Consider the following 19,463-nt stretch of genomic DNA (forward strand, 5'->3'; position numbering starts at 1 on the left):
CTCAAGCCAGTATATCTGGCACTGAGAAGGTTGCCAACACAAACACCACACCTCAATGCCAACACAAACACCACACCTCACACACCACTCACACCTACACAACATGCACCCACATATGTGGAGGTCCTCAACAAAAGCATACCCAAACAAAAGAGAACTCTGAGGCAAAAACACATGCAGACTCCACACCCCACGACGCCACACATAGTCCACACACCTGTGTCTCACAGCCACTAAGGCTTAAACATAAACCCAACATATTAGTCATAGGAGACTCCATTGTGAGACACATAGATGTGTGCCTCATTAGGCTTGATAAGGAGAAAGTCATGGTTAGTTGTTTGCCAGGTGCCAGAATCTCCCATATCATCCTTGCACTCAAGTCTCTCAACAACAGGTACTGTTATGACTTTGTCATAGTCCATGTTGGCATGAATGACTTGAGATGTACCTCTATGGACTATATGATGAGAGGGTTCCCTATCGGAAGCTTGAAACACTATAAGCTCGAAAATCAAAATCCTGAAACCAAAAGCCTGAAAACTCAAAATCCTGAAAACCCAAAATCCTGAAACTCAAAATCCTGAAAACACAAATAATGCTAATATTCCAATACAAAGACACTAATATCTACCGACTTACCTTAACCCTAACCCTAACCCTAAGGTCCGTCACTATCGCACACTCACCTAACCCGCACCCTAACCCTAAGTCACTTAAACTGCCCCTAACCCTAATTTTTGTCACTATTGCATACATGCCTAACCTGCGCCCTAACCCTAACTCACTTAAACCGCCCCTAACCCTAACATAAAACCAACCGCACACTTACCTGAACCCAACGCATAACCTAACACCACAGGGCTAACGATAGCAAAGCCACAATGATGTCAGTATGTCTATTTTGTGTTTTCAGGATTTTGAGTTTCAGGATTTTGGGTTTTCAGGATTTTGAGTTTTCAGGCTTTTGGTTTCAGGATTTTGATTTTCGAGCTTATAGTGTTTCAAGCTTCTGATAGGGAACCGATGAGAGACATGATTGAGCTCACTGAATATGTGTACCAGGCAGCTATGTATCTAGCCTTAAGCAGCATTTTACCATCACCCAGAATGATGCCCCAATACAAACAGAAAATGATTGACTTTAACAATTGGCTTAGTTTCTGGTGTCATTTCAAAGAGATCCAGTACCTGACAGCCTGGGAAGACATGATCGACACACCATGATACTTTGCCAGAGATGGCCTACATCTGTCTCCTTTGAGCTTCAGGTTTCTGGCAAAGGCTCTTGCCTTCCCCATAGTGCCTTTTTTAGGCAATGCCATTTGGTCAAAACTACCAATATGAAAATTTCATCAAAACTCAAATTAAAGGTCATGCTGCTAAACAGTGTGAGTCTTAACATGAAACTGCACTCATTGCAAGCATTTGTAACCCTAGAAGATGCTGACATTTGTGCAGTCACAGAAACCTGGTTCAAAGTTGCAGAGAGCACCCCAGCCATACCAAGTTATTCATACTATCTAGGGTTGCCACCTTTCTACTGTGCCATTTCCTGACAAACAAGCCCCGCCCCATGCACAATCAAGCCACACCCATTCCTTTTAATAGCCACACCCCTTTACTCCACCCTTCAGCATAAGTCTTTAATATCACATACAGTTACCAATAAGTAGAAAAATGTGCGACGAGTCAAAAAGTAAATAAAAAAACTTTATTTAGCAATACTTCAAAAGGTTCACTACATACAACAGTACATCACACACAAGCATGGGAAAACTAAGCCCAAGTCTCATATCACAGGTAGTACTAAAATGGAAATACAATTAGATATTAAAAACACCAGTTCATTCAAAGCAGTACATTAAGGGTTCACCACACACAGTAGTAAAAGAAAAGCAACTGTTTAAAGTATCTTCAGTTTTGCTAGAAATCATTGCTTATACTTGAAGCTGTATTTGGCATTTGATCTAGCAGCCTCAAGTAATGGCTGGTTATTTCTCATAAATGAATAAAATTGCGAACAACTCATGTTAAAGTTTAGCTTGACCTGCAACTCGGCCTTCACAAGTGACACAAGCATTCTATTTCTTACATCAGTCCACGCATTCCCCATAAGTGAAAAACCCTTTCCACAAAGCTATTGCTGGGGGGGATTGAAAGAGCAAACTGCACCAGTCTGTAAAGTGGCTTGCAGTCTGGAGCTTTACTAAAAAAAGTCACCCAGCGATCACTTACAGATGCCTCTGTCATCTGTAACAGGGCTGGCAATGCAGCAGTTAAAGTACAGTAGTCTGAGTAAAGTGCTTCAATGTCCACATCCAATTTGAAGAGGTCTGCAACTGTATGCAGTTCTGGCCAAGTTACAGGATGTTGGAGGCTGAGGACCTGCATAGCTTTAAAGGGACTATTATCATAGTCAAACCACTTCTGTAGGTAACAAAGTCCTTTACTGTAAAATCACAGAAGGTCCTACAGACCTGCTGCGACAGCTGGAGTAAAGTGCTGTAAGGCAGATGAAACTTTAGTACCAAAGAACTGGTCATCTAGCCTTCTCTGCAACTCATCTTTTAGACTTTTCATCACGGTGTACAACTCTGGAGCAGAGAGTGTTACTTTCAAGTTTTGCTATAGACTTGTGGAATACCTGCAGGATGTAGTGCATGAAATGTATGTAGCACTCTGCCTCAGACACATCCCCACTGATGCCATCCTCATCGGCCTCCACAAATTTCCAGATAAGGGGTGACAGGCCTCAGGCCCTTGACTAATAAAATAACTTTTAATAGCAGGCCAACATTCTACCAGCCTTGCCACAGCTGGGAACAAAGACAGCCACCTTGTTACAACATGTTGCATTATTTCCTTAAAGTCCTGGTTTAGGAAAGAATAGAAGCCTTTCAACAGTGCCATTTTTTAGCAGATGCTGAAAACTCACTATGTATTTTCAAAACCAGAGTCTCCACATCAAACTTTGCAAGGGCCTTGCTTGCATGCTTGGCACAGTTATGTATTACATGGCATAAACAGTTTGCTGCAATGATGTGAGGCACCTCAGATTTCAAACTTTTAAAAACAGACCTGTGCTTTCCATAATTGACTGAGGCATTGTCTGCAGCATAGCTAGCAATGTTTTGTACTTTGAGTCCTTTATGCACAAGGATGTCCTTTATTCTAGTAAAGATACATTCAGAACTTTCGTTATGATCCTCATAGAAATCAAGGAGTTTCTGTTGTGTGCCATGGGTGTGAGTAAAGTACTGAATAACTAAAGGGAACATTTTTCTGTTCCCTTTATTGGATGCATCTGATCCCACTGAGAAATATGAATTGCCAAGTTCCTGCAGAAGGAGCTCCTCTGAATGAGGTGCAAGAACATTCATGACAATGCTCTCAGATTTTTTCCCCATCCCATTTTACAGTGAAAGTTGTTCCACAGGATGTGCACTTTGCCATGGCATCTGCATTTGGAACAGGTCGCACCCATGAGTAGCTTTGCTCCCACACCTTATTATAACTGCAGAAAAAAACCTCTTAGGAGACGCGCTTTCAGCCTTTTCTTGATGATCCATTGACCTTTTCCTGAACATGATGACTGTAGGATCCTTGCTCAACACTACAATAAACCAAAACAGCTATTAATAGAAAATCAAAACACTTGTGACCAACACCAGTGCCTGGTGGGGCCTGTGTCAGTCAGTAGCCACTAGCCAGAGTTCACATTCACATGTGAATCTCCAGACTTTCACACCCTAGTAATACCAAGTTGGTATAGGGAAAAAAAATGAGACTCCTCATGAAAAATTACAGTGAAGGTAAAGCAATGAAAGGCAGAAGCAACTCCTGTCTGAGGGACTTGCAGCTGTTACACATGAACCTGGTGTGACAGCAGAATATGCACAGAAGGCATTCTGTGTGTAAAACACATGGGTCAGACACTACAGCAATGCACCAAATTAAGACCCTCTACTTTTATGTAGAACCTAGTGCAAACGTTATCCAGCTGAGTCTGAACACAGCAAGAAAGTTCAGGCATACTGTGGACTGACAAGATACACCCTAGAAAGACACCCTAGGAAGAAACACAGGTCAAGGTAAACATCACGGTGATGACAGACTAGAAAGACAGATCTACAGTCCAAGCATCTTATACAAATCATGTAATCATATATTCACTGTAACATCAAATGAGCTAAGCTTTGGTATAGACGGTATACCCTAGAAAACACAGATAAAAGGTAAACAGTTGTAGTTGTGATGACAAACTAGACAAAAAAGCTACATTTAAGCCTCACTATACTACGAAGACTGTACACCCTAGAAAGACACCCTAGGAAGAAACACAGGTCAAGGTAAACATCACGGTGATGACAGACTAGAAAGACAGATCTACAGTCCAAGCATCTTATACAAATCATGTAATCATATATTCACTGTAACATCAAATGAGCTAAGCTTTGGTATAGACGGTATACCCTAGAAAACACAGATAAAAGGTAAACAGTTGTAGTTGTGATGACAAACTAGACAAAAAGCTACATTTAAGCCTCACTATACTACGAAGACTGTACACCCTAGAAAGACACCCTAGGAAGAAACACAGGTCAATGTAAACATCACGGTGATGACAGACTAGAAAGACAGATCTACAGTCCAAGCATCTTATACAAATCATGTAATCATATATTCACTGTAACATCAAATGAGCTAAGCTTTGGTATGGACGGTATACCCTAGAAAACACAGATAAAAGGTAAACAGTTGTAGTTGTGATGACAAACTAGACAAAAAAGCTACATTTAAGCCTCACTATACTACGAAGACTGTACACCCTAGAAAGACACCCTAGGAAGAAACGCAGGTCAAGGTAAACATCACGGTGATGACAGACTAGAAAGACAGATCTACAGTCCAAGCATGTTATACAAATCATGTAATCATATATTCACTGTAACATCAAATGAGCTAAGCTTTGGTATAGACGGTATACCCTAGAAAACACAGATAAAAGGTAAACAGTTGTAGTTGTGATGACAAACTAGACAAAAAAGCTACATTTAAGTCTCACTATACTACGAAGACTGTACACCCTAGAAAGACACCCTAGGAAGAAACGCAGGTCAAGGTAAACATCACGGTGATGACAGACTAGAAAGACAGATCTACAGTCCAAGCATCTTATATAAATCATGTAATCATATATTCACTGTAACATCAAATGAGCTAAGCTTTGGTATAGACGGTATACCCTAGAAAACACAGATAAAAGGTAAACAGTTGTAGTTGTGATGACAAACTAGACAAAAAAGCTACATTTAAGCCTCACTATACTACGAAGACTGTACACCCTAGAAAGACACCCTAGGAAGAAACGCAGGTCAAGGTAAACATCACGGTGATGACAGACTAGAAAGACAGATCTACAGTCCAAGCATCTTATACAAATCATGTAATCATATATTCACTGTAACATCAAATGAGCTAAGCTTTGGTATAGACGGTATACCCTAGAAAACACAGATAAAAGGTAAACAGTTGTAGTTGTGATGACAAACTAGACAAAAAAGCTACATTTAAGCCTCACTATACTACGAAGACTGTACACCCTAGAAAGACACCCTAGGAAGAAACACAGGTCAATGTAAACATCACGGTGATGACAGACTAGAAAGACAGATCTACAGTCCAAGCATCTTATACAAATCATGTAATCATATATTCACTGTAACATCAAATGAGCTAAGCTTTGGTATAGACGGTATACCCTAGAAAACACAGATAAAAGGTAAACAGTTGTAGTTGTGATGACAAACTAGACAAAAAAGCTACATTTAAGCCTCACTATACTACGAAGACTGTACACCCTAGAAAGACACCCTAGGAAGAAAGCGAGGTCAAGGTAAACATCACGGTGATGACAGACTAGAAAGACAGATCTACAGTCCAAGCATCTTATACAAATCATGTAATCATATATTCACTGTAACATCAAATGAGCTAAGCTTTGGTATAGACGGTATACCCTAGAAAACACAGATAAAAGGTAAACAGTTGTAGTTGTGATGACAAACTAGACAAAAAAGCTACATTTAAGCCTCACTATACTACGAAGACTGTACACCCTAGAAAGACACCCTAGGAAGAAACGCAGGTCAAGGTAAACATCACGGTGATGACTGACTAGAAAGACAGATCTACAGTCCAAGCATCTTATACAAATCATGTAATCATATATTCACTGTAACATCAAATGAGCTAAGCTTTGGTATAGACGGTATACCCTAGAAAACACAGATAAAAGGTAAACAGTTGTAGTTGTGATGACAAACTAGACAAAAAAGCTACATTTAAGCCTTACTATACTACGAAGACTGTACACCCTAGAAAGACACCCTAGGAAGAAACACAGGTCAAGGTAAACATCACGGTGATGACAGACTAGAAAGACAGATCTACAGTCCAAGCATCTTATACAAATCATGTAATCATATATTCACTGTAACATCAAATGAGCTAAGCTTTGGTATAGACGGTATACCCTAGAAAACACAGATAAAAGGTAAACAGTTGTAGTTGTGATGACAAACTAGACAAAAAAGCTACATTTAAGCCTCACTTTACTACGAAGACTGTACACCCTAGAAAGACACCCTAGGAAGAAACACAGGTCAAGGTAAACATCACGGTCATGACAGACTAGAAAGACAGATCTACAGTCCAAGCATCTTATACAAATCATGAAGTCATTATACATTCACTGCAACCAAGTCCAAAACCAGATTAGAAACTGTTCTAGTTAATCACCACATGTTGAACATCTAGATAGTTACACACATCTTGTCACCATCAATGAATGAGATAGTGCCAGCACAGCTAGTGAATTAATATAAGTTTAATATTTAAAAAATTCACTAGTAGCTGTGCTGGCAATATTTCATTCCCCTTGTCACACTAATCTTTGAAAATCTACCTTAATTCCAAAGAATTAAACCATTAAAAAAAATCCACTTACCTCCAGAAAAATCAGCAGCAGGGCTACTAAAACAAGCTCTCAGCAGCAGAACAGAACAGGCAGCTAAAGGGCCAGCAAGCAGGGGAACACACCACCACCCAGTCCACAGCACTTCTCCAGCAAGCAAGGCAAGCAGCAGGGCTAAGGCAATCCTTCCAGGCAGCAGGGCTTCCAGGCAGGGCTTCCAGGCAGCAGGCAGGGCTTCCAGGCAGGGCTTCCAAGCAGGCAGGGCTTCCAAGCAGGCAGGGCTTCCAGGCAGGCAGGGCTTCCAGGCAGGGCTTCCAGGCAGGGCTTCCAGGCAGGGCTTCCAGGCAGCAGGCAATCCACTGAAGACGATGTCCAAGGCTCCAAGCAAGAATTTCAGATCTTAAGAAGCAGCACCCTTTGTACTACAAAAGTAAAAGGTAAAAAACGTATACTGAAGCACCGCTTTATATTCTTAAATTTTCGCGGGCTTTGCAAGGCTTTGACTACTAACTAAACGTGTTGATTGGCTGCTTTTAATACGCGCTGACGAGCCTGACGTCGCTATTTCCGGACTCCGATTACAAGAACCGGAGAACCGGAGTGCCCTACTGATTTCCGGGCACTCCGGAAAAAAAACGGAGGGGTGGCAACGCTAATACTATCATACATTCAGACCCCAGACCATCGGCCGCAAAGTAAAAGGAGGTGGAGTTGCAATATATATTAAAGGCATACACACTTCCTTGCTGGTCAAACAGTATGATGCACAGGAGACACTCCAGGTGCAGTTAACCATTGACAAGACCCTTATTCAAATAATACAGTGCACACCACCTACCTTGACCTGGCCAAAGCCTATGATGCTATTCTCCACTCGGGTGTAGTAGACAAACTCTCTCAACTATATACCAGTCTATATGTTATCAGATGAGTAGCAGCATCAATCTGTATGTTATCAGATGGGTAGCCAACTGGCTCACTGATAGAACCCACCTAGTCAAAATAGGGAAAGCCACCTCAAGCACTAGACATGTAACGAGCGATGTACCCCAGGGATCGGTCTTGGAGCCTCTGTTGTTTGGGATATACTTTTCTGAGGTGCAGGCCAAAATCAGTGGGCTATGGCTGACCAGGTTTGCAGATAACTGCAAGATGGGCACTGTCATCAAATGATGTGGACATCCTCCAAGAGAGTCCCACCCAAACAAATGACTGGTGCCAGAAACATGGCCTCAAACTGAATGCCAAAAAATGCATCATCATCATCCCCTTGGGGAGAGTGACGGCCCCACATATTTTCACATTAATAACAGGGTCCTAAGTATGCAATCAGTTGTGAGGGACTTGGGCATCCAGGTTGATAGCAAACTCACTTTTGACCACCATATTGCCTCCGTTGTGCAGAAAGCTTTCTACATGGCCCACCTCATTAATAAGAGTATCATATCCAGGGACAAGGAGGTCATAACATCCCTGTATTCTTCCCTTATAAGACCCATTATTGAATGCAATGCCCCTTTTGGCATGTACCTCACAAAATACATGCAGCAACTGGAGAGACCACAGACGTTCCTCACCAGGACACTCTAGGGCCTCAAACATCTACCCTACGCAGATAGGCTAGAAACTCTGTCCCTCTACTTAGTCTCATACAGACTCCTTGGAGGTGATCTCTGTCAGGCATACAAAGCAGTCTCAGACCCCGCCTTGATGTGACTGCTGCATATCCACAAGTCTAGCTCCACTCAAGTAACCCACATGCATGACCTCAACCTGGTCTGTGACATCAATATGACTTGTTGGCAGGACAGATTTGTGTCTCAGAGACTCCCTGTTTTGTGGAATAGACTCCCCCTCCATGTCAAGCAGAGTACCTCATTAACCCTTTTTAAATGCAACCTGGATAACTGGATGGGGAACAGAAAATACACCCCTGGGATTCCACAAGTGTCCCTGCTGGACAGGGGCATCAGGTGCTGACTTGTTGAAATATGGGCTAAATTCTTGGCTAGGCATGTAAGGGCCTCAGGGCCGATAGCCTAGTAACTTCCTATGTTCCCATAATTTTGAAGAAGGTTAGCAAATTGTGATCAGATTTACCCGAGGAAAGGAGTACAAGGGGGATAAAAGATTATAATGCCTGGTTGGAAAGGACAAGGTCAGTCATAATTTGTCTTCTAGTGGCTTCCTTGAAAATCTGTTCCCGGGAGCTTTTGTTTATAAAATCAAGGAATTTTTGGGCATAACCTACAGATGTGATATAGGCATCCCAATTTATCATTGGATAATTAAAGTCTCCTGGGATAATATAATTCCCGTTAATCCAAAGTTCATCCAGTGTATTTAGGAGTCTAATGTATATTTTGAGAGCTAATTCTCAACATCAACACCAGGAGCATATCCAATAAGCTTCCTGACTTACATGCATTTATAACCCACTACTCCCCAGACATACTAACAATCACTGAGATCTGGCTAAAACCCAACATCCAAAGCAAATAAATCCTCCCACCAGATATAACATCTTAAGACTAGATAGAGTAGGCAAGAAGGGAGGTGGAATTGCAATTTTCTTTAAAAATAACCTCAAAATGAAACCTCTACAAATCCCACTTCCAAAGTTTCAAAATGCCGAAATCTTAGGTACAATTCTATACTTAAACAATAATAAAAAATGAATATTCTTTGCTGTTATATTCCCCCAGAAAACAACTCCCTTACTATTGAGGAAATATTACAGTGGACCTCAGAGAATCTGCAACAAGAAACTATCTTACTAGGTGATCTAAACACTGACTGGATAGCCTGTAATTCTAACAACCCCACTAATTATAGTAATCTCTTTGGTTTTTCTCAACTCATTCAAAAACCTACTAGAGTTGATAATAAAAACATAAACAATCCATTCTGGATTGGACACTAGTCAGTTGCCCCAAGCAAAACTACCAGACAGGTTGTCTACCAGATGCTCTCAGTGACCATCTCCCCACTTTTCTCCTATGCAAATGCAACAACATACCCAAGCCTAAAACCTGTAAACATGTTAGAGATAACCATAAACTAAACATACAGAAGCTAAACTGTACTCTAAAACAAACTAACTGGAAACCACTACTAATGCTAGGTTTAGACCAAGCAGTCAAATACTTTAATAGTGCTCTCTTAAATGTCCCCAACAAAGTTGCGCCCATTAGAAAAATCAGAGTTAGGGCAAACTATGCACCATGGCTGAGTAGGGACACAAGAGCCTTACTAAAGTCTAGAGATAAAGCTTGGAAAATCTGGAAAAGGGATAACACTAGCATAGCCAAACAAAATTTCCAACAACTCAGAAATCTGGTCAAGAAACAAACCAAACTGGACAAAAGAACTATTTCCCCGGGGCCCAAAACAAACACTCAAAAGACCCCCAAAAGTTTTGGCATGCTATCAACTCCCTTCTAAAACCAGGAAAAATTACCACTCCAGACCCCTCCTCAGACAACAATACCAAAGACATAGCATCCCAATTTAATCACTATTTTACAGAATCCATCCTAATTCTATCCTCCCAGGTGTTCAGTAACAACCATACACATATGCCTACTAAATGCAGCAATAATATCCTCTCCTTTGCTCTCTCACCAGTTCCCACTTCCACTGTTAAAAACCTCTTCCTAAAACTAAAGCCAACCACCCTTGCAGCTGACAGTTTACCAGCCAACTTCCTAAAAATTGCTGCTGAATCCCTATCTTACCCAGTTTCTATCCTCATCAACCGCTCCATACAGGAAGCCTACATACCCCACCTCTGGAAAGTTTCATATATTATTCCATTTCATAAAGGTGACAATTCTTATGAATTCTCAAACTACCTCCTATTGCCATTCTATCCCCCTTCTCTAAACTGCTTGAGAAATATATTCACTCTCAAGTCATCAAATTCCTAAACACACACAATCTTCTGTCCTTCACACAACATGGTTTCCAGCAAAATCACAACAACTGCTCTCCTCTCTTTCACCAACCAGGTCAGCCTTCAGAGAAATAACAATCATTTTGTTTCTGCAATATTTTTAGATCTCACAAAAGCATTTGATATGGTCTCACACTCCAAACTTCTTGACTCTCTGACCTCTCTATCGTTTGCCCATTCCACTACTGCCTGGTTTAAAAGCTGTCACATAGGCAGCAATCAGTTCATTGGCAAGGCATACAATATCCTTTACTCCCAACTATGATAGGCGTACCACAAGGCTCAATTTTAGGCCCACTACTCTTCTCCATATTTACCAACAATCTACACACCTCCACCCAGCATGCTTCCCTTATGCAGTATGCTGATGATTCAACTCTTATTTGCTCTGCTCCATCACTTTCCACTCTACAACAACTCACACAAGAATCCTTCAGTTCTGTAGACAGCTGGCTTACTGATATCCTACTAATCCTAAACCCCAATAAGACAAATTTGCTACTTTTCACCCCAAACAAATCTATACCTACCCCCTATCCTTTTCAATCTCTTCCAAAAATGATACCATCATATCTCCCTCTGACCATACCAAACTCCTTGGTGTAGAAATTGATGATAACCTACTCTTCAATGTCCATATCTCACAAACCATAAAAAGTCCACAAAAAAGGGGACCCTATATAGGCATAAACAGTTCCTCTCAGAACAGGCACAGATCACTCTAGCCCAAACCCATCTACTCTCTACTCTAATGTATGCCGTGCCAATTCTTTCCCAAGTCAGAAAAATTGATCTCACCAGACTTGAATCATGTTACAATAAAATTGCTAAGTTTGCTAACAACTCCACCTTCAGAACCCATCACTGTCACTCTCTAAGGGAACTACAATGGTTAGAACTTCCCCAGCTACTCAGTTACTACCAGCTAGTCATTGCCTTTAATATTGTTAGACATCCTGAAAAAACCCCAGCACTAAGCCAGTTACTTTTGCCATACAGAACTAACCGTCCTCTCTGATCTACTGAGAAATCCCTCCTCTGCATCTCTAAAGCTAACAACTCAGGGAAAGCTCTTTTTTCTCATGCCATAGCTAAATCCTGAAATAATATCCTCCCTTCTCTGATCTCTGCCCCCACTAACACACATTTCAAAAATGCTCTCAAATCACATCTTATGAATACATGGCTATGTCCATGCATCACATGAATTTCACAATCTCAGCAAACCTTATACCTTTCCTCCTGCTGTGTCTACTGTATATATGCTACAGTTAGGTATCTTACTATCAATTTGAAATTGTATAATATGTCATGTCTAATCATATGATTTTTTTTTTATTCTTTTATTCTGTCTCACTAATCCAATGTTAAAGCCTTGATGTATGAGACTCTCTATCTTTGTAAATTTACTCACTTACTGCTGTTGTATTGTTTATTGCTTAGACTGAATTGTATGAGACTTTTTATGTCTGCACTTACTTCAGTTGTCACTGTTATATTATTGTTTGTATTACCATGTTGATGTTAATCTAATTGTGGAGCATTTCTCCCCGGGCCTCTACTGTAAATGGACCTGTGTCCATTCGGACTATCCCAGTAAACAAATGTAAAATAAAACAAATAAATAAATAAAAATGGGGCACTGTAACATAACATGATCTATTTGGTCCAATTTAGCGTGAGTTGAATCTCAGGCAGGCCAGTTTTGGGGTCTTTAGGGACCCTAGGGACCCTTAGGGACTAGAAATAATGCCAAGCTTTTTATTGGTGCCAAATCAAAATCCAAGCTTTTTTATTGGTGTCAAAGACAAGTAAAATCCAAGCTTTTTTATTTAATAAAAAAGCTTGGATTTTACGTGTCTTTGCATGGATTCAGTCATTGTTTGAACTAGCATTTGTTTCTGCTGCTTGAATAAGCCTTCGTGACTGCTGGATTTATACTGATTTTTGTTGTCAGCCTTGGTTTGCTCCTGCACTTCTCTTTTGAATCATTTATTTTTATTTATTTATTTAACATTTGTTTATGGGAATAGTCCACCTTGGAGCAAGCCAGTTTTCAGCAGAGGCCCAGGGAAAAATGCTCCAGACACATGCCTTTGTAATATGGGAGGAAACCCACACAAATGCAGGGAGAACATGCATACTCTGCACAGAAGGTACCCCAGCTGTGAATCGAACTGAAGAACCTCTTGCCACTGTGCCATTCATGCACATGCATGGAGAGCTTTGACAAGTCTCTCCTCACATCCCTTAGGGTTTTATAAACCTGTTTTTTCACACCCAGATGGAAAACTACCACATCATAATTATATTTGTTTGGCTTAAGGGTCTTTAGGTCACTTGATATGTTGGAAATTTTGGTTCCTGAAAGGTAATTCTCTGTCCCCCCTCTCTTTGTCCATCCTGTGTCTGAAAATGGAGTCACTAATCACTAATACACATTTGTTGGAAGGGTGTCTAGGAGCACTAGTACTGGAGTAATTTATTGCCTGGTGATCCTTTACAATGTTAATGCCAATAAGTGTTGCACTGTTTTGAAACAAAGTACGAAGTATTTACAAAATATTGAGCAATTTATGAGTGATAATGGACATATTTGTCAGTGGAAATGTGTTTTATTAATGCATTTTTGCTTAAATGGAAAGGAAGATGGTAGTTTTTTACCAATTGATTTAAAACAAGAATGGGGCTACTAATTGACCATCTGGATGGTGCCACAGAAGATCCAGAGTGCAACTGCAAACATTGTTTACCCATCTCCTTCTCTTAGAGTCCTTTGTCTGATCTTGGAAAGACAATAACCCCTGTAAAGAAAAGTTATTTTCATTCAATTGCTGTAAAAATATAACTTGAACAGGATAGGGCAATGCAGCCTGTCTTGCCACTATATCTGTAAAAGTATTGCCTTTTGTAACAAGGGAATCATCTGTCTTATGTGTGGCACATTTCACTACAGAGACTTTCCTTGGTAATAATAAAGCATCTAACAATTTATTAACAAAAACAGAATTTTAATAACTGTCCTTGCTGATGTTAAATAACTAATTTCTTTCCAAAGCATACCAAAATCATGAATAACTCCATAAGCATAACAAGAATCAGTAAATATGGTTACTTACTGATCTTTGCCAGTCTTACAGGCTTCAATCATAGCTACAAGCTCAGCTACCTGAGCAGACACAGTTCTATTTAATTTTCCAGTTAATAAAATTCTTTCTTGCATGGAAATGGAAAAAGCTGGTGTGAGTTCACCATCATCTCTTCAAACATAGGAGCCATCTATAAAAATAATTAGATCTGGGTTTTGTAAAATAATGTCTTTCAAACTGAATCTAGGAAGAAGCACAGTGTTAGTAGCAACTACACAATCATGGGGTTCTACTTCATCTGCTTAAGGATGAAAGAAGCAGTGTTAAGTGGTGGGCATCAAACAATTTGTAAAGAAGGGTTATTATTGTTTGAAAAAGGTCACTAAAGCAATGATTGAAGGAAAAATGGTACTCACTGCTTACCGTGACCTGTCCAAAGTTTTTGATACAATTTCCCACTCAGGCATAGTAAAAAAGCTAAATAAACTGGAATAAACTCTTATGTCACCACATAGATTACCAACTGGCTCACGGATGGGATGCAGGAAATTAAAATAGGGGAAGTTACCTCCAAAAAGAGACCATTCACCAGTGGAGTCCCCCAGTGTTCTGTGCTGGGACCACTCCAGTTTTGCATCTACTTTTTCTGAAGTGAAAACCAATACCAAAAGGTTCTGGCTGACTAATTTTGCAGATGACTTCAAACTAGGAGCAGTCTTTGAATCTCCAAATGACTTAGTCATCCTGCAGAAAGGTTTGCCCCAACTAAATAACTGGTGCCAAAATCATGGACTGAAATTAGATGCCAAAAATGCATTATTGTATCATTTAGGAAGTCATCTATCTCAGGAACATACCATATTGACAACACTCCTCAAAGAGTTTATCTAGTTATTCAGGATTTGGGAACTTATTTGGACAGTAACCTAACTTTTAATCAACATGTGTTCATTGTTGTAAGAAAGTCCTCCTGTATTGCACAGCTTCTAAAGAAAGGGATTGTATCTAGATCTAGGAATGTCATTTTCCCCATTTACTCGGCCTTGATTAGGCTAGTCATTGAATATAATGCTCCTTTGGTATGTATCTGTCTTGATACATGCAACAACTTGAACTCCCACAGAGATACCTTAATAAAAGAATACACTGCCTAAACAACATGTCCTACATGGACTGACTCAAAGCGGTGTCACTAAACTTGGTCTCCTACAGACTGCTAAGAGGTGATCTGTTTTCAGTATAAAAGGCATTCTTCACCCAGTACTAATGGATTTACTGCACATCAGCAAGTCAGATAGCATCAAAAATATATTCAGTCTAGGGATCTAAACCTGTTCTGCAACATCAGCAGAATGGCTTAGAGGGAGTGTTATATCTTGCAATGGATAGTGCTGCTCTGGAACAGACTATCCATTCCACATAAAACAAAGTTCATCCCTGTGTCCATATTCAAGAGCAACTTGGATCTATGGATGAGAAACAGAAAATTTACCCCAGGACTGCCCCTGTACCACTAATGGACAATGGCAATTCTTAAATGCTTTATCCCATACATGGGTCCCCTCAAATTGTATACAGTATGATCCCAGTAATTCTCATTAAGGGTAATGAATAATTATCAACCACGGGATGGGTAAGGCCAGTCTCTAACCAAACAGAATATGTTAATTTGAGCATAAAAATGGACACTGGATAGGCCTATTAAGTAAAGTAATACATATTTAGACAATTGTGCTGCAGAAAACTATTGCATTCTTGTCTTCATAATAAAGCATCTACATAATCCGGAAGTGCCATGTAAATCTCACGCTTGAGAGTCGGTGCAGCCACCATGTCTAAGCATACCATTGTGACTACCACCCTAAAGCAGTGGGGGAGGGCTGCAGCTACAGGGGCAAGATTCATACTGAAGTAAGCAACAGGTCTAAAACCATATTTTTTTTATGTTGTGCTAATAATTCTAATGTTACTTTATTTCTTTCACTACAAAACAGAAAAAAAATATTGTAGAATAATCTGTTAACCCAAGTGGGGGCATAATTTAAAAGCAATGTTTTTAATTGTATAAAAGCTTGTCATGATAATCCTGCCAGGGTAAGGGTTCAGTGGTATCTTTCATTAATAATTCTAAAAGAGGTTTTACCACTTCTGCACAGACAGAAATCCATAATCAACAGTAATTTGTTAATCTCAGAAAAGCTCACAGCTGTTTTAATGCAGTAGGGAGTGGTGCGGTTTGGATTGCAGCAGTAAGTGAAGGCATATTCTGCCTAGCACCCTCTGAAATAAGATGTCCCAAGTATTTAAACTGTGATTTCCACACCTGCAGTTTGTCTTTATTGATCTGAAATCTTAATTCAAATTTTAATTCTACTAACCAAGTCAAAAGAAAAATAGTGTCTTTTTTCCATTTCTTGAAGCTGAAAGTTGAAGTTCTTAAAGTTCTTGAAGCTAAAAGCAATTCATCCATGTATTGAATAAAAATAGACCCACAAGGAAACTTAATCTTGTCTAAGTGTTTCTTCATTTCTCTAGAGAAGAGGATGGGGGCTTCTACATATCCCTGCTTAATCTAGTCCAAGTATACTGCTGTCCTTCACAAGCTAATGCAAAAAGATATTGGCTATCTGGATGTATAAGATTTGAAAAGAAGACAGATGAAATATCTATCACTGAGAAGGAAGTGGCATCTGAGGGAATAGAACTCAGTATTGTTGTAAGGTTAGAAACAATTGGAAATGTTGGTACTACTACAGCATTCACTGCATGTACATCTTATACAAACCCATATGTACTTTTTTCTGGTTTCTTAACTGACAAAATAAAAGTATTATAAGGACTTTGAGTTGGACCAATGACATCTTGTTGTAACAAGGCAGAAATAACAGGTTCAGTTCCCTTCTGTGCTTCTACTGACAAAGGTTTCTGAACTACCATAGGCAGGTGCTCACAGGGTTTTAATGTTATGTGTGGAGGTTCTTCTATGAGCCCTACCTCATAGTCATTGGTAGTCCAAAGCTGCAGAGGGATAGGATTTAATTCTTCCATTACAGCATTTTCTGCATTCTGTTCTACTGTTACAAAAGCAAAAAGGGCATCTTCATCTGTACAGATAGTAATTGAGTGTAAACCTAAAGATTCGTTAGGAATATCTAAAAATTTACCATCAGATGTACAATAAACAGTACATCTAAGTTTATACATTAAATCTCTACCTAGCAGACTTAAAGAGGCTGAATTTCCTACAACAAAGGCATCCTGATCTTTTAGTGGACAAATCTGAATAGGAACAGGTTTAGTTTCTAGATAATTAATGGAACTCTATACAAATCTACACCCCACATTCTGTGTTTAGTGAAGATGTTTGGTGTTTCCTGACGTAATCACAGATCTAGCAGCTCTTGTATCACAAAGAAATGGGGGTACTTACATATTATCACAACCAGATTTTCACGATAATACCACTTGCTCCTGATGTAGAAATCTGACTGTTAGTGTTGTAGAAATGTCAGGGATTGTCTTTTCTTTAGTAGTGAAGGTTGTTTTAAGAAGGGTTATCAAGAACAATGGAAAAAGTTAGTGTTGCTGTGGCTGTATGGGCTTTCCTGCCAGCATGTGTGGAGCTATCTCATTTGTGCATTAACGGTGCTCGCAGCCACAGCAACACTAACTTTTTCCATTGCGTTTGATAACCCTTCTTAAAACAACCTTCACTGTAAAAGGAGGGTTCAGGCACCTAGGCAGTGATACATTTCCCTGTGGTGCATTTGACTGGGGACACATGGATGAAGTGACATTCAGCTGCAGAGAAATATGGCTGTTTGCAAATTCCTTTTGGGCAAAGAGAAGCACACACTGCCATGCTCACAGCTTTAATAACCAAATGCATGGTGGCAGACAAAATACTGAGTGTTGTGCTCAGTCTATAGTGCATGCTTATGTAACTGCAACATATGGGAGTGTGCTACAGCATGGAGAACATCCTGCAGGCTACTGTAGTCACATTTATGCTCCAGTATGCATTTTAGGTAATGTTTCCTAGACACTGTGAATGGGGTAGTGATCCACGCACTCCAATTACAAAGGCACTGCCCATTGTGCACTGCATTTTTACTGCCACTGACATGCCCTCTGGCCAGCCTGCTGCTGATGCCTGCCATATTGCGTGCTGTCTTATGTTCCCTTGGGGACCATGGACCTTGTTTTTCCCCTGTGTGTTTGGTTTTTGAAATTGTGGACATGGCAACACATTCTTTTCTTTGCCCACAGGAAATTTGCAAACAGCCATATTTCTCTGCAGCTGAATGTCACTTCATCCATGTCTCCCCAGTCAAGTGTACCACAGGGAAATGTCTCACTGCCTAGGTGCCTGAACCTGTGAAAGGAAATTCAATTTAAACATAACCATACCTGTGCTGCTAATGTTAAATGACCCTTGCCTCTCTAAATATGTTTGCATTTTCTTAACAGCCAATCCATAAGCCTACATGCTTTCTTCCAGGAGCTGCAGTAACCAACACAATGGCAATACGAACTGAGAGTATTACGATGTAACATTATGTTTTGTAATGGGATGATTATATCTGTGAAAAGGTTAAGTGTAAGTACATTTAATTGAAATTTATCTAAGCGTGGAGTGCAGTGCAGAGATAGTAAGGACCTTCATATCTAACTACATCAGACAGCACCCCAAAGATATTAGCTTCTTTATCTGTTCTTCCTTTCAGTCTACAAATATGTATATCATCGATCCCTTTGTTAAACAAAATGATCAGACTTATTTCAGACAAACACGGTTACAGTATAGTTTGTATAAGGCCGTGTTTCATCTGATACACTTGACTGACTCTTCCCTTTTTTCTTTCACTCCATTTTAGAAAAGTACCATTTCTCATGTACAGTGTTCCACGGGAAACTTTGAGAATTGCAATGTAATGTAGTACAATGCTCCTGGAAGTCTTTACACATAAGCTTTTTCAAACAAACATTATGTCAGTTCAGTGACACACACTTCACTAGACACTTTCAGTTCATATTTTGGCAGGAGAATGGCTTGGAAAGGAGCCGGTTCTCCTGCTCGTAATTTGATTGCAATAATGCGTAAGTACCGACACATGCGACAGATGTATTTTGCATCATAACATTGACAAAAGGGCCATCCTGATCAATCCATACCAAGGGAAATAACTGTGGTACCTATTCATTGGTCTCTTAATGAATTTGTTGCCATAATGCCCCACTGGTGGCTGCCAAGTAGTGTTCTATATAGGAGGGTTTCTTTCGGGTTACTGTGGTATTTGAGCATTTGGCAAATCTGCTTGTTTTCCAGATAATGGACATTCATTTCATCAATGCTCAGTTTGACCACAATTAAAACTAGTATTTAAATGTGGTAACCTTGTGGTGATACTGGTGAAGCAGAGGGATAATAATTGGAATC

The 19,463-nt window shown here is 39.9% G+C and overlaps 1 protein-coding gene across 5 annotated transcripts in view; it reads left to right on the forward strand.

Moving 5' to 3' along the window:
- Window positions 1-19,463, forward strand: part of SHISAL1 (shisa like 1) — a 2,302,250-nt gene that overhangs the window by 1,583,931 nt on the left and 698,856 nt on the right. The gene's annotated exons all lie outside the window — the stretch shown is intronic.

Source organism: Protopterus annectens, chromosome 11.part0 (assembly GCF_019279795.1).
Source record: "Protopterus annectens isolate FY-2018-M chromosome 11.part0, PAN1.0, whole genome shotgun sequence".
NCBI classification, from domain to species: Eukaryota; Metazoa; Chordata; order Ceratodontiformes; family Protopteridae; genus Protopterus; species Protopterus annectens.